The sequence below is a fragment of the Schistocerca gregaria genome, chromosome 4 (assembly GCF_023897955.1).
Source record: "Schistocerca gregaria isolate iqSchGreg1 chromosome 4, iqSchGreg1.2, whole genome shotgun sequence".
In the NCBI taxonomy this organism is placed as follows: domain Eukaryota; kingdom Metazoa; phylum Arthropoda; class Insecta; order Orthoptera; family Acrididae; genus Schistocerca; species Schistocerca gregaria.
Window position 1 is genome coordinate 639,364,997 of NC_064923.1, and position 24,337 is coordinate 639,389,333.

At 40.3% G+C, this 24,337-nt stretch overlaps 1 protein-coding gene across 1 annotated transcript in view; it reads left to right on the forward strand.

Moving 5' to 3' along the window:
- Positions 1-24,337, forward strand: part of LOC126267234 (uncharacterized) — a 451,503-nt gene that overhangs the window by 159,806 nt on the left and 267,360 nt on the right. The gene's annotated exons all lie outside the window — the stretch shown is intronic.

Here is a 24,337-nt window from a genome sequence, read left to right on the forward strand (position 1 = left end):
TGGTCGGCGGAAGGTGCACGTGCCCGTCGACCTGGGACCGGACCGCAGCGACGCACGGATGCACGCCGAGACCGTAGGATCCTACGCAGTGCCGTAGGGGACCACACCGCCACTTCCCAGCAAATTAGGGACACTGTTGCTCTTGGGGTATCGGCGAGGACCATTCGCAACCGTCTCCATGAAGCTGGGCTACGGTCCCGCACACCGTTAGGCCGTCTTCCGCTCACGCCCCAAAATCGTGCAGCCCGCCTCCAGTGGTGTCGCGACAGGCGTGAATGGAGGGACGAATGGAGACGTGTCGTCTTCAGCGATGAGAGTCGCTTCTTCCTTGGTGCCAATGATGGTCGTATGGGTGTTTTGCACCGTGCAGGTGAGCGCCACAATCAGGACTGAATACGACCGAGGCACACAGGGCCAACACCCGGCATCATGGTGTGGGGAGCGATCTCCTACACTGGCCGTACACCTGTGGTGATCGTCGAGGGGACACTGAATAGTGCACGGTACATCCAAACCGTCATCGAACCCATCGTTCTACCATTCCTAGACAGTCAAGGGTACTTGCTGTTCCAACAGGACAATGCACGTCCGCATGTATCCCGTGCCACCCAACGTGCTCTAGAAGGTGTAAGTCAACTACCCTGGCCAGCAAGATCTCCGGATCTGTCCCCCATTGAGCATGTTTGGGACTGGATGAAGCGTCGTCTCACGCGGTCTGCACGTCCAGCACGAAAGCTGGTCCAACTGAGGCGCCAGGTTGAAATGGCACGGCAAGCCGTTCCACAGGACTACATCCGGCATCTCTACGATCGTCTCCATGGGAGAATAGCAGCCTGCATTGCTGCGAAAGGTGGATATACACTGTACTAGTGCCGACATTGTGCATGCTCTGTTGCTTGTGTCTATGTGCCTGTGGTTCTCTCAGTGTGATCATGTGATGTATCTGACCCCAGGAATGTGTCAATAAAGTTTCCTCTTCCTGGGACAATGAATTCATGGTGTTCTTATTTCAATTTCCAGGAGTATATATTAAATGTTTCTAGTGGTTAGTTAACAGGAAAATGGTCTTTTCAGCATTCCAGGCGGAGGACAAACATTTTTACGTTCACATTTGTTTACTGATGCTGGTGAAAACTTCCATATTTCTCGACACTTCATGTTTTGTTACCAGTGACGAACGTTGCTATGATTATGTGTCGGTCAGGTACGAAACCTTTGCTTAGTTACAGTGGCAGATCCACAATAAATAAGTTCGTCATGCCGTTTAAAACTCAAACACATGCACAAATATTTGCTGAGCCACGATAAATAGAAACTCCTGGTGATACTATGTCAATGTCTTGAAGTTTCCACAGAGCGCTTGCTGCTGCTAACAGAGCTGCTTTTAACTGGTTAGTTCAGCATCCAGTTTATGACAAACCACTCGTTCAAAATGGCTCTGAGCACTATGGAACTTAACTTCTGAGGTCATCAGTCCTCTAGAAGTTAGAACTAATTAAACCTAACTAACCTAAGGACATCACACACACATCCATGCCCGAGGCAGGATTCAAACCTGCGATCGTGGCGGTCGCGCGGTTCCAGACTGAAGTGAATAAGGCAGAGTTAATATAACTTGTAGTGCTGTGCAAGCCAAATACACCACATTACCAGGTCGCCGAACTGCCTGACGCTAAAAGGCATATTTTGATCAGGCTTTCTCCGTATCATGCTCGTTTAAATCCGAATGAGAATGTATGGTCCTAGAAGAGAAGTAATGTGGCAAAAGACAAGAAATTTAAGGACAGTGACGTTGAAATGCTGACGAAAGAAGTCATTGTAAATGTTACACCACAGGACTGGTCTCGAGTTTTCAACCATACCAAGAAGGTAGTTGAGGAGACGTGGATTCAAAAGGGAGTTTTGAGTAATACGTAACTTCTCCTGTGCCATGTTGAAATCTGCTTCTTTTGCCTAAACGCAGTAGAGTTTAAAAATATTCATGTCACTAAAATCTCAATGCAGTTGAAATTGTGACAGAATCCTAAAACAATGTGTTATTAAACTAGCAACTGAGGGCAAGTCAGGTTAATAGTTATGAGAAAGCCTATTCTCAGTATAAAAATAAACGTTCAAATACATGCAAAACGTAAAATATTCAACACAATTAACTCATTTGTAAAGTAATCTGACGTTTGAAGCTGCATTACCCAGACGCTTTCGAATGTTTAAATAATTGGGGGTTTATTGTGATTCTTGAGTTTCTCCCGGCGTATTTGATAATCAAAATACCTGTCGCAATCTGTTCCACCGCGAGACCGTGGCGCGGGGCGCGGACGGCGGAGGGAGCGCGCCGCGGGCGGAGGGTATTTAAATCGGGCGCCGCCGCGACCGAACCCAGTTCCCCCTGAGCAGCCATAGCGTACGGATCTCCGTGCCGGCACGTTCACAGGAGCTCAGTCCGTCAGTTCACCTGATGATGGCGACATGTTTGATCGCCGAAATATTGTGCCCGTTGGACACTATAGACCGGCAGTACACCCGTGGATATTTTAATTGGGGGTTTATTGTTTACGTACTATCTGTATTGGAGCACAATGGGATTAGGCGCCATCTATATCCCACAGAGTGGCAATGGAAAGGAGGTGACGTAGAAACATAACATGAAGCCATTTCGGCCAAATTTTTTTGGTACGTGACTAATTATTTGCGTAAAAAATATTGTGGGAGTAAAATTCCATACTAATACTTAGGGTGGGACTGTGGAACAGAAAGGATGACATAAAAATTTGCGAAAACGATCAGTTGGTATTTATTTCCTACTTCTAGTTGACTAAGAATTGAAACTGCCTGTCGGATTAGAACTGTGTGACGGACGGAGACTCGAACTCGAGAGCTTTGCCTTTCGCGGGCAAGTGCTCTACCAACTGAGCTACCCAAGCACGATTCACACCCCGTCCTCACAGCTGTACTTCCGCCAGTACCTCGTCTCCTACCTTCCAAACTTTACAGAAGCTCTCCTGCGAACCTTGCAGGACTAGCACTCTTGAAAGAAAGGATATCGCGGAGATATGTTTCCAGAATGAGATTTTCACTCTGCAGCGGAGTGTGCGCTGGTATGAAACTTCGTGGCAGATTACATGAATTTCACTTCGTCTATTATTTGTGCTATTCAGTATAACAACAATGTCGCAAGAGTGAGCACTGCAGCGGGTCAATAATTTGGTCATCGTCTTTAGGGGTCATATATCATGCCAGACGCCAGAATGCAGCAGATAAAAAATGCTCTCTGGAGTCGTAAGGTGCAGAATAGCAAAGAATCATACATACCTGTCTAGTATATACAGGATGATTCCAAGATGATGTTACACACTATGACTGCTGACTTCTTCCACTGCAATGTTTCGTCCATTCTGAGAGTAGATAGTATAGACCAAAACAATAAAAAAAATGTGAAGTATGAATATAGGCACTAAAATGAATATATTAAGAGATATGAGCACTTCTTCAGCAGGAGAAATCTGTTTTACACAAGTAAAGATGAGGTCCATACTCTCTTCACCCAAAATACGGAAAGCACACAGATAGCAGTGGAAAATGTTCTCTGTCAGAGATGTTAGAACGACTTTCGCTTATAACTTTCAACTCGGTCGTTTCTAGACGCGGGTCCCTAATCTCAAATTTTTGCATTTACCTTTCATCGCTGAAACCTTGTGACACCATTAAGGAATTCCCCTGCATGTCACATACTAATACGTTCAACCTCTCCTCCTAAGTCCCTGGATCGATTTGAGCCGAACTTGGTACACATTTTACTACTGTTTCGCAGTAGCGGCCGGTGGGCTTGAGTTTAGGAGGGCGGCAAGTCTGTCCAAATAATAGAATTTTGTCTTTTCAGAAAGTTTGTTGAACGGGGAAAATACAAAATTTAGTGTATTGGCAAGTGACATGATTTGAACCTTTTTTTTTGTATAGAGCATATAGCTGACGCACACAGTTTCTCGCGGTTCTAGGCGCTCAGTCCAGAAATGCGCTACTGCTACGGTCGCCGGCTCGAGTCCTGCCTCGGGCATGGACATGTGTGGTGTCCTTAAGTTGATTAGGTTTAAGTAGTTCTAAGTTCTAGGTGACTGATGACCACAGATGTTGAGTCTCATAGTGCTCAGAGCCATTTGAACCATTTTTTGAAAGTCTTTTTTTTTCAATGTGGAGTTGCAACTCTCTCTTTCCACTGTTGTCAATGGCACTATAAAAATAATTCCTAATTGTTTCACTGATTCCGGCAAAACTGCTTCCAAATTATTCTTGCAGATAGAATTGAGAAGTGTTAAAGCTCCGTTTGCAGTTTAGCCATCACTTCTGCTGTATATGACTGCCAGTTCCGGTCACAGTTCATTTTCGTTCAGGCCAACTAGTTTAACTGTTGTCTGAAACTCTTTGTTAGGAAATAACAGCTTGTGTTTTGGAAACGAACCTGGCTGGAACACTATATCTGATTGCTAAATGTGAAACTTTCGTCAATGTTAGCCATAACAAGGTCACAGACTTCCTTTAAACAGTTCTACCGAGTCTACAAAACGGAAACGTTTGGGATGGTGATCTCTTCATATAAATAATAATAATAATAATAATATAATTCAAGATAATTTCTCGTCAATTCAAATCAGAGACGTTCTCAAGAGCTGTTACTCAATCAACATTTCTACGTTGCAGATGATTAAACAAAACGTCGCAGTGAGGCAGGAACTTATTGAAAATCTCAAGCCAGAAGAAAAGCTTTCGGTCGTTGTTGAGAAGATTCCAAAGTTCAACTGCTTTCCCGGTTGTTGAGTAATTACTGCTATCATCATTCTCAGTGATCCCAAGGCACTCACCCATTTCTTTCTTATACTTAAATACCGTGTCAACACATGGCGTTTGAAAATTTCATCTTGTGTCAGCATTTCCTGGAATATGTTCCTTCACAACATGCTCCAGTATGGCAGTTCTTTTCAGTGACTTCGAGAAGAAAGTAGACAATCAGTGTAAACGGCTCAAAAATATTCGAAGTTCTCTGTGTTGTGTTGCACAGTGCTCTGCAATGAGGCTGAGTTGGTTTGCATAACAGCGTACTAAATTTGCTCCTTCATGCACTGCTTTTACTCTTGTCTGCACCCCGCTGTGCCGACGACTCATAAATGAAGATCCATCGTAACTCTGAGCTATCTTTTCCTACAGAGTCGCCAATCTTGAATCTGTTAAGTTAGTTTAACACTTATTGTCACAGCTATATGATCTTTGGATGTCACGAAATTTACGAATCTTTCATACACTTCCCCTTTTATTTCATATCGAACAATAACTACGAGTTGGGGCAAGATTGCGAAATCTGTTATTTTAGTAACTTTATTTGTGACGTAATCAGCGTGCGATATTTATTTACAAATCATCTCATGGCAGCAGCACAAAGTCCAACATTTCGTTCTGAATTGTTTTGGGAATCCCCAGAAATACACGATTATTGGTTTTCTCCCCCCGAAGAATACCAGGACTGTCTGAGGTATCCGTTTCGTCATGTCTACTTGTAACAAATTCAGACTTCATACAGTAGATCAACTTGTGAAGGATGTAATGATTCTTAAAAACATTTTCACTAGACTTCGTAATCCTCATTCTGTAAGGTGTATTCAGTTGACATCTGACATAGACTTCACCAAAGCGTAGCAAACTCTATGCTACGGTTTGTGTACAGTCCACTCAGATTTTTTTTCTTACCTTAGCCAGCTGAGTGTTTGATGTCCGTTACCCCATTTCTGCCAAAGCACGTTCTGCAACATTTCTTCCCAGACACAAGTAACACAAGAAAACATTTTTTATTTCGCATCCTCACAGCCAGGTTGCATGCTTTTATAATCAAGGAGAAAATTTTCTGGTAGAACTACTTTTGGTTTTGCACACCTTTTGAGTCTGTATGATGCTTAGATAAGGTCTTGGCGGTCATAACCTTTCCAGTTTCAACATTCTCTCAAAAGTAAGCTCTTGACTATCAACTAATTTTAACCCATAACTTCCCATCGTGTTAATATCGACACAATTGTTGACTAGTTTTGTTTTTACTTCATTGTTGGCTTACTATAATTTTTAGCGTTGAATGTCACATATTGTTTTCAGGGAGGGTTTGAATTTTACGTACATTGTGTTAACACTTCATTGTTACCATATACATTGTGATTGTGGCCGCCTGTATTTCAAGGAGTGCTTTGACGTCCGCAATGGATCATGTTGATGTAAAGTAAGTAATGTTTCATAAAGAATTTCTTCAATCTGGCATGTGAAACTGTTTGCAGTATGTCTAAAAATGTTTATAGAGATTGTCATTTGAGAAAAGTCGTTATTCATCGATTCACTTTCTGTTTATGAAGTGATTATTTCAGCCATGTCCATATGGACATGCTGGGCAGTTGCAGGGTCAAAAATGATGACGTTTCTTTTTCTCTTTTCATATCATAACAGAGGTCTGGCAGAATCTTTAGTGCCTGGTTTGACTGTGTAGGATGTTTTAGACATCCTGTTTGCGGATTCAAACGCTCCTCAGGCTGATGAAATTTACATAACGCCCCCTCATCCAGCAATCCTCCCGGGTGAGGATTTGGGTGATGAGGATGAAGGAGGAATAGCAGATAATCTCATTCCGAGATAACTCCGGCTGAAGCTGAAATAACATTAACAGACACACACACACACAGAAACATATATCAGAAATATAGATTATGGGAACAGAGATATGCAAAAAAAACCTGGGTTCATGGTGCACTAATTTCAAATTTGTAGTCTTTTCTTGATCCAAGCTTTGACACGTATGTTGATAAGTCTGCAGTGGAAATTTTGGAATTATTCTTTGATGACTGTCTGATACAATTCCTAGTTGATGAGTCAAACAACTAAGCACTTTTCAAGAACTTTCCCAATCCTAATATAACTTGTGAAGAAATGAGGTGTTTTCTGGGGACCCTCATTCGAAGTAGTTATAACTCTCTCCCTAATAAGAGGTTATACTGGGATTCCAATTTCGACACACGAAACGATTTTGTATGCAATGCTATGAGAAGAAATCGTTTTGAACAGATTATCAGATTTCTCCACTGTAACGACAACAACAAATTTGATGAAAAGGAGAAGATGTGGAAAATTAGACCCTTTATTGAAATAGTAAGAGGCAAATGTAATAAGCTGTATCTTCCTCAGCAACATCTGTCTTACGATGAATCAATGACAGAATATTTTGGGAGACACTCTTGCAAGCACTTTATCAGGGGGAGACCGATACGATTTGGATATAAAGCATGGTGTTTAAGCCCTACTTCTTGATATCTGGTAAATTTTTGCTTTTATCAACGAAAATCACTCAATCCAAATACAGTATATGAAGCACAGTTTGCTAAGGCTACTGCCCCACTCGTTCAGATGATAGATGATTTGACACTGGATGTAAAGCTACTGCCATTCCACTTTTTCTTTGACAACCTATTTACAGGTTTTTCTGTTCAGTCATACCTGAGAGAAAAGGGCTATGGAGCAACAGAGACTATCAGAGACAACAGAGTTCCCAAATCATGCCCAATTTCCTCAAAAAAGCGCTAGTTAAAATGGAAAAGGGGTATTTTGAATCCCCACTTTGCAAGAATGATGGTGTAATAGTCACAATATGGGTGGACAATTCAGTGGTTACTGTAGCTTCTACCTGTGAAGTAGTTGAATAGATATCATTTGTAAAAAGATATTCCGCAAAGGAGAAGAAGACAGTTCAAGTACAACGTCCTCCATTTATTACAGCCTATAATAAACACATGGGAGGAGTGGATAGGATGGATGAAAAGTTTTCCATGTGCAGAATAAACATTCGAAAGAAGAAGTGGTACTGGGCTTTACCTTCTTGGCTGATTGACATATCTGTACATAACGCGTGGCAGCTGAAGAAAGGAACGGGAGCTAGGACTACTCAACCTGAATTCAGAAGAGAAATTGTACAAGTTTACCTATATGAATCCCGTAAAGGGAGCAGGCAGGCCGTCTATCAGTCCTATGTGTGGATACAAATCGCGTGTTCCAAGTGATATCAGATATGATGGTATAAAGCACTATATCAATAAAACTGAGAAGAAGAGAAGATGTGTAGGTTTGTAGTGCAAACAGAAATCATCAGCTGTTCGCTCGAAATGTGGGGAATGTGATGTAGGACTGTGTCTAGAATGCTTTGAAGTGTACCATGAAAGTCAGTAAAACAAATGATTCTGAATTATTTTGTGTATGGTGCTATAAATTGGTTTGTAAGAATTATTTTGTTCAAAATTAGCCTTACTTGTATTACAAATCTGATTAATAAAACATATCTTCAAATGAATTAGAATACCACAGAAAATATTTCAAATATGCAGCTGAGTGCCCAGCGTGTCTATATAGACACGTTATGTTACAGACAATCTAAGACAGAGAAGAGTCAAATAAAAGCTTATATGCACTACTACGATGCACAAAAAATCAAAAAAATTAAAGTATATTTAAATACCCAATTTTGAAAAATTCGGGCATTTAAGGGTTAAACAGAAAACTGGCACATGAGTTATCCACTATGTCGAACTTTCAAACAATCTTAATCACAATTAAATAACAATATTTTTATCAAAATCACGACACTCCTCGTTAACTTCGACTGACACAAGCAGGGCTACAAAACCCACTGTCCCCACCCATCTCCTAATACCCCTACTCTTCCACACACATCCATGGTCTGCCTTTAAACCACCAGGACAGTTTGCTGAGAGTCCGAAAGCAACCCATTCCTAACACATTGATTATTCTCTTACAGGGTCTGGTAGTCTACCCATTATAAAAAATTGATCATTCGCACACATGGGCTAGTGGTATACCAAAATAAAATGAGTTGGTTTTTTATTCACGATTCATACATACTGCAACCTTTCATCTGGCAGATATTAATGAAGGGCGCCACACTTGAGTTCTCCAGCAATACCCGCCACTGTTGTTTTGAAAGAAATACTGGTGGGGGTTAAAAATCAATAACCGCCCTCTTAGGTGGAAGTGGGTTGATAATAGGTTGGTGGAAGGAAAAGAAGGAGGGAGAAGCAGGGATGGACAGAGAGGAGACATGAGGAGATATCACACTTTCTCTTTCCTACTCTGTGTCCACTGCCTCCTCTAACCGTTCGTCTACCTTATCCTCCCACCTCTATCTACCTCCTCCTACCCACTCTCTCAGTCTTTACATCTCCTCCTTCCCCCTCTTCATTTACTTCCTACATCCTCTCTCTGATCTCATATTCCTCCCCTTCCCACTGACCAAATCCATCACTGTTCTCTGTATCCAGCTCTGTCTCCCCCTCTTCCTTTTCCACTTGCCCACTACTACCCCCCTCTCTCACTCTCTCCATTTCCACCTTCCCTTTCCTCTGTCCAACCCCTCTCCTATATCTATCTCAACTTGTAACCAGCATGCTTATTGACATCTCTCTGTCTCTGTCTCTCTCTCTCTCTCTATCTATCTATCTCTTTCTCTCCCTCTCCATTTCCTCCTCCCTCTGGCTTTGCCTAGCCCCTCCATTATCTGTCTCAACCTGCCGCATCATAGTTATTGGTATGTTTAACCTCTACTGTACCGCTGAATAAAGCATAGTGATACTATTCCTTCAACAAACCTGTCATGCAGTTTATGTACACAATAGGGGCTTGAAAATCGTTTACTTGCCTGAGACATACCGGCTATCATATACCGGACATTTATAAACGAGACTGTTACTATTCCAGCACAGTACGCTTATCATACAGAGCAACCTATAGTTCAGGGATTGAAGACCCTGTTCTTGTCCCTGAAAGCACAATGATCTCATAGACTGATACCGTTCCCACACACTATGGCAGTGTTGCATGTTAGTCTGTACCCAGAAACTGGGAAAATTTGCATTATTGCCTGTATCTCTGGTCCTATTGGAGCTAGAAGCTTATAAACTGCGCAGTGCTGATACTTGTGAGGTCTGCTGTTTCTGTGCCAAATGTGATTGAGATCGATGTAGAAGTTTTGGAGGAGATCCCAGACATACATACATATAGATATGCAATGTGCTTCATACGTATAGAACAAAAAATGAAGTACAAGAAAATTCTAACAAAATGTAGCACTATCATCAGATCATTGGTGCAAGTTGGAAGGGTTACCAGTGGACCCTCAAGATAACAATTGCCCCGTATAAAAAGGCAGAAAGATCTGGGTTTGTATATTACACTGTTGTCGAACAGTAACTGGAAGGATTTACAACCATTAATTACCTGGGAGTGTACATTTAAAGCGGTTTAAAATGAAGTAACCACATAAAATTAATCGTAGGGAGCACAGATGCCAGACTGAGATTTAGTGGAAGAAAACCTCAAGAAGAGTAGTCCACACACAAAGATAGTACATTCAAAATTTTTCTTTCTACACATTTGGATCCGAACCAGATTGATTGAGGAAATAGAGAAGTTCTAAATGAAAACATTGCCTTTCCTTAGAAGGTCATTTACTAATCGCGAAACTGTCAAAGAGACACTTATCAAGCAGCAGTGGCAGAAGCTACAAGAGATGCGTTGAATATCGTGGTTTGGTTTAGTGTTGAAATATGAGAGCGTACATTACTACAACAGTGAAACAATATGTTGCTTCCTCCTAGCTATATCTCACGAAAAGACGCTGAAGGTAAGATAACAGAGAGTCGAGCTTACGTGGAGTCTTTGGAACGACCTTTGGAACAAGTGTCAGGACCTGTAGTCTATCCGCAAAGGAGGTAGCATACGAAACATCTGTGCTACTGACAACTGTGTATTACTTAATAATCTGGAACCCTTACAATTAAGGACTCATAGATGAAACAGAGAAGATCCTTAGAAGAGCACTGCATTTCCTCACATGTTCGTTTAGAAAGCACGAAAATGTCACAGATTTGGTAAACTTATACATGGCATTCCCATACGTATATTTCACGCCCATGAACACGAGATTAGCGAGATTCGAGTTAGTATGGAGGCTTTCATCAAACTTCTTTCCGCACACCATTCATGACTGAAACTGGAAAAGCGGGAGATGACAGTGGTATACAAAGTTCCCTGCGCCGCGGGTCTTAAGGTCTGTTGTGGAGTATAAAGGAAGATGTAGATGTACTGGAAATGTTGGTACATTTTACAACACGACCGTCTCTACATTCGCGACGAATTTCATTGAAAAAAAAATATGTGTCCCAGTCTGCGATACCTACCATGTCACAAAATTTACTCTGTAGGACTTGAAACCGCCAGTAAATAGGCTCTATAAACAATGTGTCTCGATTATGAAACTGACACAACGGAATGCAACAAAGAACTAAAAAAAAACAATTCTCTTTATGCTAGGGACAAAGAGCGCCTCATTATCCCAGCCAAAGAATGAATCTTAACGAAACTCAAATGAACATAAAAAAAAGTTCTGCCGAGTGAGGTTACCATTCGACAGAATTTCACCAACGATGCCACAGTTTTGGCGTTAATTGGCTGGGATCCAAGTTTCTGAGAGGATGGTGGAAGGGCAGTCTCGCTCAAACTTCAAAGACCGTTATGCTTCCATTAGCCTCCGCCGGTCGCAGAGGAAATGAACGAAAAGTTGAGAAAAGTTTTACGCGATTCTGAGGCCCGGATTTTCTTTAGAGACAAGTTATGTTCGTTAATTCGGATAATAACGAAGCAAAAATGATGATAAGAAGCAAATATAAATGCAGGAAATATTGTTGCATTAACGTTCCAAAGAGGAGGAATGTCTTTTTAAATGAGTGGAAGTAGAGACAAAACACGAGAAACGCTTGAAACTAAAGTTTAGTTCTGACACGTGTAGTGTAATCCTTCTCCTGTTTCCTTTTCCTGCGCTGCAGATCAACTAGCACAGTTCCTTCGCACCGACACTGTCACGGAGCATTCAAGTCCAGAGAGGAGAAGTGGTTGGGGAACTGGGAAACTCTCGTAAACCAGCAAGCCGCCGTCAAAGGGCGGGAGCGGGCACACAGCTGCGGGCGGGGGGTAGTTTCCGGGAACTACCTAATTAACGCGGAATATTGCGTCGTTAACACTTCTGGTACATAGGACAGTGTTTCGCTTCCTGTTCCAGGGGACATCCACAGCCATAGTCATGCGGGTAGCTTGATAGTGTCAGTAACTACCAATGTTCACTCCCGCTGGAAAGAATCACTTTGCAACCCTGCGACACAATTTGGGATAAAAGTATTACGGGACATTGTGCGGCTGTGACACAATTCGATTTCGTGACCACATATGGTCGCAAACCTGTAAATTGAAATTAACCTCTCTGCTTCTCAGGCATTCTGGGACTGAAGTGGAAATGTAACTTTTACGTAATTACATTAACTGTTAGAAGAATAGTATTAAGTTCTGTAGGAGGTATTATTTATTTATTGGTGACTAGTTACTAACAGCTTGTTCACCATCAAATCTCTCACGCACTGTAGTCTTGCATTGCAACAAGATGTGCATGTAAGTTAGTGGCAACAAAACATTTAAACCAATATGTTTTCTGAATTTAATATTTTGCTAATCAGCAACGTACACGGATAGAATATTTTATTTATCAACGAATGCATGACAACTGGGTAAACTTCACAATTTTAATAATCACATTCTACGATGTATAGTCGTAAAATGTTTATTAAAAGTGTGTCACGGTTGCAGTAAGTAAATTTTTGGCGACTAGTTTCGAACCGATTGGTCCAGTATCACGTATGACCTACTCAGGCTGCACTGAAAGTCCTGATCTTAATGAAAACCATATAAAATTGACAAATACATGCAGTGATGGTGGATAAATGTCACAATATACATATGCTCACAATACAAGTCGAACTGACTGGAGATACATCATCAACAAAATTCCGAGGATTGCAAGAGCTAAAATGTGCGAGAAAAATCGTACATTCACGTTAACAGCTCGTGCATACCAGTTTCTGACAAGAATGATATACACGAAGCGGGAATGTATGAGGATGACCAAGTGTAGCGGGAAGAGGTAGAAGGCACCATATTAAAACTCGTCCAAGCTTTCCAAATGAATAATTGTTTCCAACCACAGTGCGTTCGTACACCTCGTTCTGCATCACAGGGCCCCACAATGCTGAGGAAGCTCCCCAGGGGCCCGTGCAAAGCAATGCTGTTATTTTCGCTCAATGCATGTTATGCCTGTTGGTCAGGCTTCATCCACTGTAGATGAAACCTGACCAACAGGCATTACACGCATTTAGGGAATATAATAGTGCATTGAGAATGGCTAGCTTCTAGTAGAAATCTAGATCTGCACAATACAAATTAAAAAGGACGACTGATCGCTGCAAGCTATAAATTACAAGGAATGAATTAATTTATAACGACGTGTCGGCAACTGCCGTCGTCAGGCATCTGCATTAAAGATGAAAGATGCAACATCAGTTTCAAAAAATTTAAAAAGTAAAGAAGTGTTTTGAAGACGTTCACGTAGTAAAACTCTATGAACTCGCGAAATGTCAATTCAAAAAGTTACTAAAACCTATTCCTAAGGGGATTGTGGACAATTCGACATAAGCCCAAAGTCTTGCCAGTAGGTGACGCAGGACGTTATCTATAAATTCTACTTTTATTTTTGTTATTTGTTGAAAAAGACCCACTTCTCTTGGGTTTATTTTTCTTTGTTTAATGTGAACATTCTAGGTCACCTGAGAACATTCGAGAACATAGGGAAAGAATGAACATAAAAAAATTCGAAAAATTTTAGTATGCTACGCTAAAAAGTACACTTTTATTTTTGTTATTTGTTGAAAAAGACCCACTTCTCTTGGGTTTATTTTTCTTTGTTTTATGTGAACATTCTAGGTCACCTGAGAACATTCGAGAACATAGGGAAAGAATGAACATAAAAAAATTCGAAAAATTTTAGTATGCTACGCTAAAAAGTACACCGACAACAATCTAAAATACTCTAGAATGTTAAACAACATCAGGAACTTTCTAGAAAATTCTAAATTATTTTTGAATATTCACAAGCATTCGTTACAATTAATAAAAATGTTCATAAAATCTCGACGAGGTACCTGATGCACGAACTTTTTCCCTTAAAATATGCAATGGAGGGAATGACATAGCAAGTGTACTAATGACTATGACAATGTGGTAGTGACGACTTCAAAAATACCTCCAGAAATACAAAAGATACCGCCGGAAAATTACTATACTTCACAACAGGCGAACACGGGTAGCACCTCACACGAAAACCAGTGATTGGTTGTACATGGATATATGCTAGTTTATATGTTCTGAATGAATCAACCTTAAAATATGTGAATAATAAAGTTATACTAAAAATTAGATTCTCAGTATAACTGTATTTAATTTACGGAAAGAAAACATTGTCTTCATTATATTTCAATCTTTGTTAACTTCTTTCCTCTCAATGATTGCTTATGACCTACATTTGTCATCTACTTTTTTGGTGAGTAATGCATAAATTCTCTTGATTTCCCCATCCCTAGAGAAAGCTACACGCAACCAACAGTGAGAAAATAATGATTGTACCAAATTAATACCAAAATATCTTAAAGTTTGTGCATTGTTTATGCTGATACTAAATGCTGATATTACATGAAATTTATAATCTTTTAAACAGAAAAGGGCAGTTCGTTAGGTATGAGGTGTATACTCGCAATAAATGCAGATTTTCCCATAGCTCTTCCTGATAATATTTTAGCTTCAATTATATATTCTGGTAATTGTTGATGACCTTTCCTCATTTTGAATTATTAAATTAATATTGTCAGCTACATCATTGCTCTTTCAAATAATCAGCTTGAGTACTTTTGAACACTTTTCAGAGAAACTTCTTCTGTTAGTCCATTTGGCCTGTTGATAATGCTGTACAAATCATTTGTAAGTCCATTATGCTCAATTACACAATCACTAATTTATAAGATTTTTTCGACTAAATGTTTCGTTTATTGATCCAAGTTTAACTTTCATGTTTCTTATTAGCTGTACTTTCCTCACTCAAGGCCTAAGAAATTATTTATTTAAACATTTCATCTGCTGGAGATGATTTTGGAATAGCTAGAAGCATTTGCTGGAAATATCAACAGTGTGTAAGTAACGCACCTCCTGTTAACTCCAGGTTACCTCGGAGATCCAGAATATTGTCGCATCTTCTGGAAGATTGTATAACATTTTGGAACAATCTGCAACATTCTCCCACGTTATCGGTATTCAGGAAGGTACATTCTGGCCATTCTCGGCCAATTTGGCTGTTGATTTCAAATTGTTTCACCGTCTTCTCATAAGTCCGTTGGTGCGATGCCCTTTTTTGATACCCATATATTCGAATCCCACTCCTGCAATTCCCAACCAAACATTCTTCACTGAAGGGGAATGGAGGACAATTGTACCATATGAACCCTATGGGGTGCCGGCCGCGGTGGTCTCGCGGTTCTAGGCGCGCAGTCCGGAACCGTGCGACTGCTACGGTCGCAGGTTCGAATCCTGCCTCGGGCATGGATGTGTGTGATGTCCTTAGGTTAGTTAGGTTCAAGTAGTTCTAAGTTCTAGGGGACTGATGACCACAGCAGTTGAGTCCCATAGTGCTCAGAGCAATTTGAACACTATGGGGCTGTAGTTGTGTGTAGCGGAGTTAAGGCGGCACAATCGGACAAACCACGCTTACATTTATTAAGGCGTCGCGAACAAATGCCCTTCTTACAAACACGTACTTGTGTAATTTACTTCAGTAATCGCGAAACAAAACCTTCTTCAAGTATGGTTATGGAGGTTTACCATGCCATACAACCCCCATGGCGCTGCGAAATTCGTTTGTTAATTTTGCTGGCCCACACAAGCATACCACACTTCCTTTTATTACATATGTTGATTATTCTGTTCTTACCTCTCTCTTATATGTTATTATAAATTATATACTATTACATTAAAAGTATTTACAGTCAAATTGTAAAACACTATGTAAGTCTGTTTAATTCCATACTCCCAAATTAACTTTTCAAAGGGGCAGAATAAGTATTCATTAAATCTCTTAATAATCTGTACACAGCATACACAAGAAAATTTCTTTATTGCATCATTTCACATTTCAAAAAAGTTGCAACTGTAAAAGCACTGTTTATTATTAGAACTGAGCCTGTACAATGTGTAAAAAACTGGGCAAAACTATTCACTAAAATATGTATACTTGTAAAATCTATGTAAATATATATCATTTGCCGCATGTATGAATGATCGTCACCTCGGGAAGGCTATCGAATTTTTTTGTTATTATCCTCGCTTTTCTTAGGATATAGTATGTATGAAAGAAAATTTTTGGAAAATGTAATGGAAAAGTTGGAAAATAACATCGGCTCCCACATGTGTGAAACATTATCAGTTAAGAACGACTCGATAATTTCTTTGATTTTTGTCTTAGTTGTGTTCGTAATTATCAGGACAAGATTTTCATGAAAGAAAATTTTAGGAAAATCTACCGGAAATGCCGGAAATTAAAATCAGTTTTGAAACACCTTCACCAGAAAACGGGTCGAATGATTTTGTGTTTTTTGTTCGTAGTTTTGGGTAGTGAGCCACACGACACTCTAATGAACCTTCAGGGTTCATACATACTTTACATACTTTAGTACAAGGTGAGACAGAAGGGACGGCCGTTTTTAGAACAACTAGTATTCAGGCTCAGGCAGTCGGAGTGGGGGAAGTGATGTGGTAGCTTTTACCATTGTGTTTAGTCAAGGTCACGGAGCAACATCATATGTTTAGCTACGACAGTTTTGTGCGGAATAGTGAGAAACCATTACATAGCCCCAAGTTGACTGCTTGGTGCGCTGTGACAGGTACAGAAGTTATTGGTCCATAGTTTTTCCAAGACGAGAATGGGAACACGGTAATCGTAACCTCTGAACGATATAGAGAGATGATCACTGAATTCTTCCTACCTGAACTAAGAAGAAAACGTATTCCTATCCGGCGAGTGTGGTTTCAGCAGGATGGAGCTACAGCTCACATGGCAAGATTGATTGTGGAAGCGTGGTAGAGTTATTTCCCAGTTCAGGGACATTCATTGGCCTCCTCCTTCTTCTGACGTTTCCATGTGTAACTACTTTTATGTGGGGTTAACTCAAATTACGTGTGTACGTGCATAAACCACATACACTTGAAGAATTGAAGGAAGCTGTTGGTATGGAAATCGCCCAAATAGACAGAGGCATGTTGTAGAGGGTTGAAGACAACTTCCAAGAGCACCTTGAGAAGTGCATCGCTGAAAACCGCCGCCACCTGAGAGATATTGTTTTCAAGTATTAATTTTGTTAAATGGCAACATTATTTTGTGTGTTGTTCTCTAATTTAAAAAAAAAATTTGAAGCACTTCTAACGATGTATTGTTCGTTTGAAAACCATTCATCCTTTATGCCTCACCTTGATACATACGTGAGTGATATGTGAAGGAAAAGAGTTGTTGCCACAAATATCCAACATTTCTTGACCCACTTACTTCAAATTTTTACTTGGTACTCTAACATTCAGACGGGCATATGCAGATAGCCTACATATTTTTGTAATATACATCCACATATGTAATACATAAAAGGAGAAGCATTGTTGCCACAAATCTCAAAAACTTCTTGACTTCATCTGATACACACACACACACACACACTACTGTAATGAACATTCTGCAGACACAGGCTATATACTTTGTACTATGTTACATATATAAATAAACATTTCACATATAAAGATAAAAAGTTGTTAACAAACATATCGAAAATGTGTTGACAGATTTATTTAAAATTTTTACACGATACTCTACTGACGAATCACACGTAAATGAACAGAGAGAGGGAGGATGGGTTTATGCACGAGATTGTTTGGGAAGTGGGTAGGATATGTGTGGAGCTACTGAATGTTCAGGGAGAAATGGATACTGACGGAGGGAGAAGGAGATGGACAGAGAGAGGGGGCAGGAGTCATGCACAGAGGTATGGGGGAAGAGGAGATGTACAGAGATATTGAAGATTCATACAGAAATGGACATAGAGAGGAGAGAGAAGGAAGGATGGGAAGAGGTGGTAGGAGACTACGTACAAAGAAATAAGGGGAGGAGCAGGTGTAGATGCTGAGTGGGGGGGGGGGGGGGGCGGAATGAGAAGATGAACAGAGAGAGGGGAGGACAAAAAATTAGAATTTATTTCCAATACCATTACATATTTAGCAATTGCGAAACATTGCTGTGTTCGCTAGTATATTATGAAAAGCAGGGCCACCATCTGGTTACTAAATTCAAATATATAGGAAGGGAGCTCCATCTTGTGGGGAAACCAGTAAATTGCTTCCCGATGCTGGTCATCTGCTCCTTCACGTCGGGATCACAGAGATAATTCGCAGCACTCGTCCGTGATAATCAGACGGCTGAAGTGATCATGGCGATTGGCCTGACACAGTTTCAATATTTTCGTTACTGCCTACCTTCGACGACCTTTCTCACTGGGAATCCACGGTCGTGGAACCCGGAGACCTTTGCGATAGCAAAAATGGCGTGTAAGAAGGTGAAAATTAATCCGTAACTGACTTTCACTTTCCTCAGTATCGTTTTCATTCCTTCTCCAAGGAAAGTAACTATTCCTTTTGGCATCTCGCTTCTTCACAGGGAGAAGTCCTGCCACTCCTTTCTCTGTCATTCTAATTTGTCTCACCGCACTGACAGCGATTGAGTCGCCTCACTTCTGCGCAATAACCTGGTGTAATAACACCCTACACTTTCACAGACTCATCATGGATTGTTGCAGGCTTGTTTCCTTTCAAATGCAGAAAAATAAATTTTAAATGGCGTGTGACGAGGGCCTTCCGTCGGGTAGACCGCTTGCCGGGTGCAAGTCTTTCGATTTGACGCCACGTCTGCGACTTGCGCGTCGATGGGGATGAAGTGATGATGATTAGGACAACACAACACCCAGCCCCTGAGATGAGAAAATCTCCGACCCAGCCGGGAATCGAACCCGGGCCCTTTGGATTGACAGTCCGTCGCGCTGACCGCGCAGCCACCAAGGGCGGACTGAAATGCAGGAAACAACCACTAGATGACGCCATCAATGGGCTGTGAAACCTTGTTTCGGCTCCTCTAGCTACATGGTTCGGTACTTAACCCTAACAAGAACAACACATTATCCATAACGTAATTACCAAGGATGTGTAGTTTATGTCAGCAACAAAAAATTTCAAAATGGACAAACTTCATTAATAGTTTTTTATTAACAAAATAAGGTTTAATTAGCTACTGATGGGTTAGTGGGGTCTGGAACCTGAAAATATCTTTCAGCACAATCTTAGCAATACCGATGCATTTTCTAGACTGTATTACACCAAGGGGGCGAAATTCACATGAACACATAACAATTTCGTGTATTGTTCTCGACTTTTATTCACTATGTACTTTTTAAACTAATACACTCAGGTGAAAGAAGTGATGGGATAACGATATGCACATATACAGATGGTACTACCACGTACATGAGATATAAAAGGGCAGTGTAGTAGTCGAGCATGCATCCAGATGATTATGTGGAAACGTCTCCAACGTTATCATATCCACACGGCAGGAGTTTTAACTTGGAATGTTAATTGAAGCTAAATGCATTGGGCATTCTGTTTCGGAAATCTTTATGTAATTCCGTATTACGAGCGTCAATATTCCAGTGTGAATGCCATGTCAAGAATACCAGATTTCAGGCGTTACCTCTCACCACGGAGAACGCAGTGACTGACGACCTTCACTTAACGACCTCGAGCAGCGGCGTTGTGTAGAGTACTCAGTGCAACACTGCGGGAAATACCCACAGAAATTATTGTGAGACGTGCGTCGAATCTGTGCTTTAGGATAGGGCAGCGAAATATGGCGTTAATGGGCAATGGTAGCACACGACCGACGCTATTGCTTTTGATAATAGCGCGACATCGCCTGCAGTTTGCACTGTGACCATATCCGTTGGACCACAGACGACTGGTAAACCGTAGCCTGCACCGAAGAGTTCCTACATCAGTTGGTAGGAGCTAATGGTAGTTTTAGAATGTGGCACATGGGACATAATCGAGAGCTCAGTTGGTGCGCAACACCTTGCACTGGCAACACTTCAGCATTTATGGATGGCTACAGAGGCAGCATGGCTGAATATTTCTGCAGGGGAGTTCAAATAACTTGTTGAGTGCATGCTATGTCGAGTTTTATGCACAACTCTGGGCTAAAAGGAGTCTGACATGATTTAGGAGGCATCCCATGACCGTTGTCACCTCAGTGTATTCACGTGTAAGAAGGGTCCTGAACCTGAAAATATGATTATGACATTTGTTGTGAAAGGTCGCCCAATACTAAGACCTAAATTTTTGGGACGAGTTTTGCTGAACGATATAAAGCATATACAGAAGCCGGTAGATGAATTTTTAAAAAAAAAAATTAATCAAAATCTCACTATACATGACTAGATTACAATATTTACTAGATTACAATAGATTACAATATTTCGAAATACAGACGTAAACTTCCCCTTCAACCCTTTTGGTTTTTCGAGGGTCAAGTGTGTTGTGAGACTGCAGGCATATATGTGCAGAAACTCGAAATTGAGATAGGTAAGGTTTCCTTTTTGAGGTGATAAGTAATACTCTGACTGCCTCTAGCACAGGGAAAGATTTTTGCATTTAACTGGGAATGCCTAACAATTCAGTAAACTTTAAAAAGATTTTTTAAGCAACAATTTCTATTACGAATTCAAAATCCATTTGTGGCTGTAGAAAAGCTGAATTCTCTAAAACGTAAACGTCTTTGAATATCATAAATCTCGACTGCTTGATGATCACAAATTGATTTACGATGTAGTCCACCGAAAGTCGAGACAATAGACTAAGTGTGTTAGTTTACTTGAAAAAAGTTATGGGTCTAAAAGACTCCACAAATTCTGGTATTCCTTACAGTCAAAAGTACGTGAAAAATTGTACGTCACATCACTTATTGAAAACGGGTGAAACTCACACTGTAGTTGATCACCGTGAAATATTCTACACAGTGACTGTACATCGCTGAAAGCATTTCTAACAAAATATTTCCAGCTGCTGAAAATAGAATTTTGAAAAGAAAAATATTTTTTCATTTCTCTGAGACCTGTCATGGCCCAGAGTCTGAATGTGAAGTCCTGAAACAGCTATACAACTGGCAGTCTCAACAGAAAGAATACGACTCCCACTAAAGCAGGGAAGCTCACCTGAACACCAGGAGTAGTGGAATAAGTACGCTACCAACTTTTTTGTGAAATTCATCAAGGAAGGCGGCTCTTCTTGGGTGGTTCCCTTACCTTAGCTCATGATGTATGGATGTGGTAATGTCACAGACACACGGATATAGAAATAAATTAAATTTATATGTAAATTAATTATAATATTTATACAAATTAATTAAATTCAAAATGGTGGGGAATTAAAAAAAGAGACAATTTCAAAAAATGGCGATTAATTCAGAGATCATGGGAGTTTCCAATTTTTATGCCCTAGTTGACAATACTGCTACCAGGGGACGCTGTCAGACTCCCCATCCCACTTCCCTCTCCCCCCCTTACTCCTCCTATAAAACTTGTTAATCAGCAGGAAGAAGACTCTGCCTGTGCTGAGCTGCCATAGAGGATGGACATGAGTCTTTACTTTACTGTATGTGCTATGCGTTCAGTGGACGAGATTTTTTCATTTCTATGAGACCTGTCATGGCTCAGAGTCTGAATGTGAAGTCCTGAAACAGCTATACAACTGGCAGTCTGAACGGGAGGAGTTTATCTCCTGTATTGGCTGTAATGATGCAAATGACGACTGCATCTCTAGCTCTCTGCATGATGGTTGGAAAGTGCTGATATTGGATGAGTGTAAGAAGAAGAATACTTTTCATCAAATAATGATGATGCGCTGGAATGGGTTGAAGTTACATTCTGCAAATCGCGCTGATCGATGCTTGTTGTGGAACTGTCGATCTTTCACGCAGAGTCTAGTCAGTCTTCGAAAATACAAGGGATGAGATACTTATCCGCTGTGGTGTAGTCACCTTATTCAGAATGTATTCAGTTGAGGAGATTCTGGTAACAAGCAGGGAATATTTTAGTACGTTTACTGCACAGCTGACAACTGCATCCATAGCTCCCTACATGATTGGAAAGTAAAGGTAATGGATGAGCGTAAGAAGAATACCTTTCAGAAAATAGCGATAATGCATCATCATGGGTCGAAGATGCATTTCACAACTCATATAGATGTGTTGGAAAGACTGAACAGATGGTTGCCTTATGTTCAGACAGTATATAAATACATTGGTAGGTATCTCCACGTATGTGGCGGACATGTAGATTATTTAGAACAGTACATCAAGACGATGCCAAAAGAGAGAGCTAAAGGAATACTTTCAGGAATGTACACTCTGAATAATGTGTATACAAGAACTCTTTATTTGCCAAATTCTGTACAGGTGTGAAGTTGAAGAAAGAAACATTTCATTTTGTTGATGTTATGCATCCTGTATATTACTATTGAATGTAAACAGTAAATATACTATAGCAAACGTAGGTCTATCCAGCTGTCACTTCTTACATGCGTGTATGGAGTGTGATTTGCGTGTGTTCTTAAAAACTCTGTTTCGGATCAAGTACCAGTTGCTGAAAAAAGAAACTACAAGTTGTTGACGGTGCAACACACATGACATTCAGCAAAAGCAGTGAAATTCCTCCATCACAAAAAGTAAAGCGAAACACTGAGTTCATATTTGATGATGTTGCCGCAGAAAACCAGGATCGAAGTATACAATAATTCTGTTTTGGTCGTCATATGAGTGTTGATGGATTTTATTAGTGTCAAACATATTCCAAAATCCAAAAAGAGCTTGTGAGAAGTAATGCAAACCTCAGCATAGCCATCAAACAAGAAAATTTGAATTTAAAACACATTTACCAAACACATGTAAGAAATGGTACGTCCTTCAAGGAATTTGTAAAGATGTGTGGGGATTGCTGGTATCAAACACATTACGGTTTTCTTATTATTTATAAACAAGGAAACTGAGTGAAATGAGTGATGGTAGGTGCAGAAGAAACTGTCAGACTGCCAGGAATTTTATACATATGGAAGAGGTGGTTACATTAGTATACATAACACCATGGACAAGTTAACATGCTTGTCAGGCACCCCAGCTGGGAGACGGAATGCGTACACAGAGAAATCGTCTATACATAGAAGAAAAATTTCAGCCTCACCAGCATACAGTTAAGGATCTAGTGTCGTGTTCTCTATATCTTTGCGACTGATTAATCAGACTTAATTTCAAAGCGTGATGGAATTGAACAAAAGGTAGAGGACTTATATGTAAACGTTGATAGAATTAGGTGGGATGTATATAAGGTGCATCCCACAGAGGAGCTTGCTTAGTATCCAACAAGATGTCGACTAAGGATAAGGTCATCGTGGGGTGTAAGGCTGTTTGAGAAAAGCTATGGCTGTTGTGGTTAGGATATTTGGATCGAGAGCAAACACTGGGAGAAACCTTTAATCCAGTTAATGAGTTTCTTGATGACCTCACAGAGAAATTACACAATGATGAAAAAATTTCTTATTTCATTAACTGCCACAGTAATAATAGGATAGACAAAATATTCGGTGTCAGAAGCCAAAAACCGTGGATGTTGGAACGTAGCTTATAAATTTAAAAGAGGAAAACATTACAGATACACCTGGTCTAATGAATCTAATTTTCCCAAATCCCACAAAATTTGTAAATTATTCACCCAAAGATCTGGAGATGTATGGTGAAACATTGCAAATGTCCGACATACGCAGTGAAGTGGGAAGCTAATGTAGTATGAAATATAGAATCATTGTAAAACCTATATCAGGTGCTTGACATAGCACCGTTGTTGGCATTGAATTTCAGCATCAAGGACGCAGAAGTCGACCTCGCAGTATATATGAACTACAAGAATTCCATTGAGTTAATACATCGACTGTGACTGCTCATGGCATCAACAGCTGCTGGTAATACCACTGATTTGAACAACGTTGATTCAGTAATTTCAGAGCTTAGAGAGAGATATATAAACGAATAAGAATGGAGACAGTAGTTCGATAATTGCACAAACTACCGCACAAAACATACCTTCGTAGCCATGTTATAATTAAGGGCTTGTAGATACGACGGATTATTCACATACGAATAATGGATTTAACTATAATTTAATGGTCGTTGATATACACTGTTATTTCATTAGGT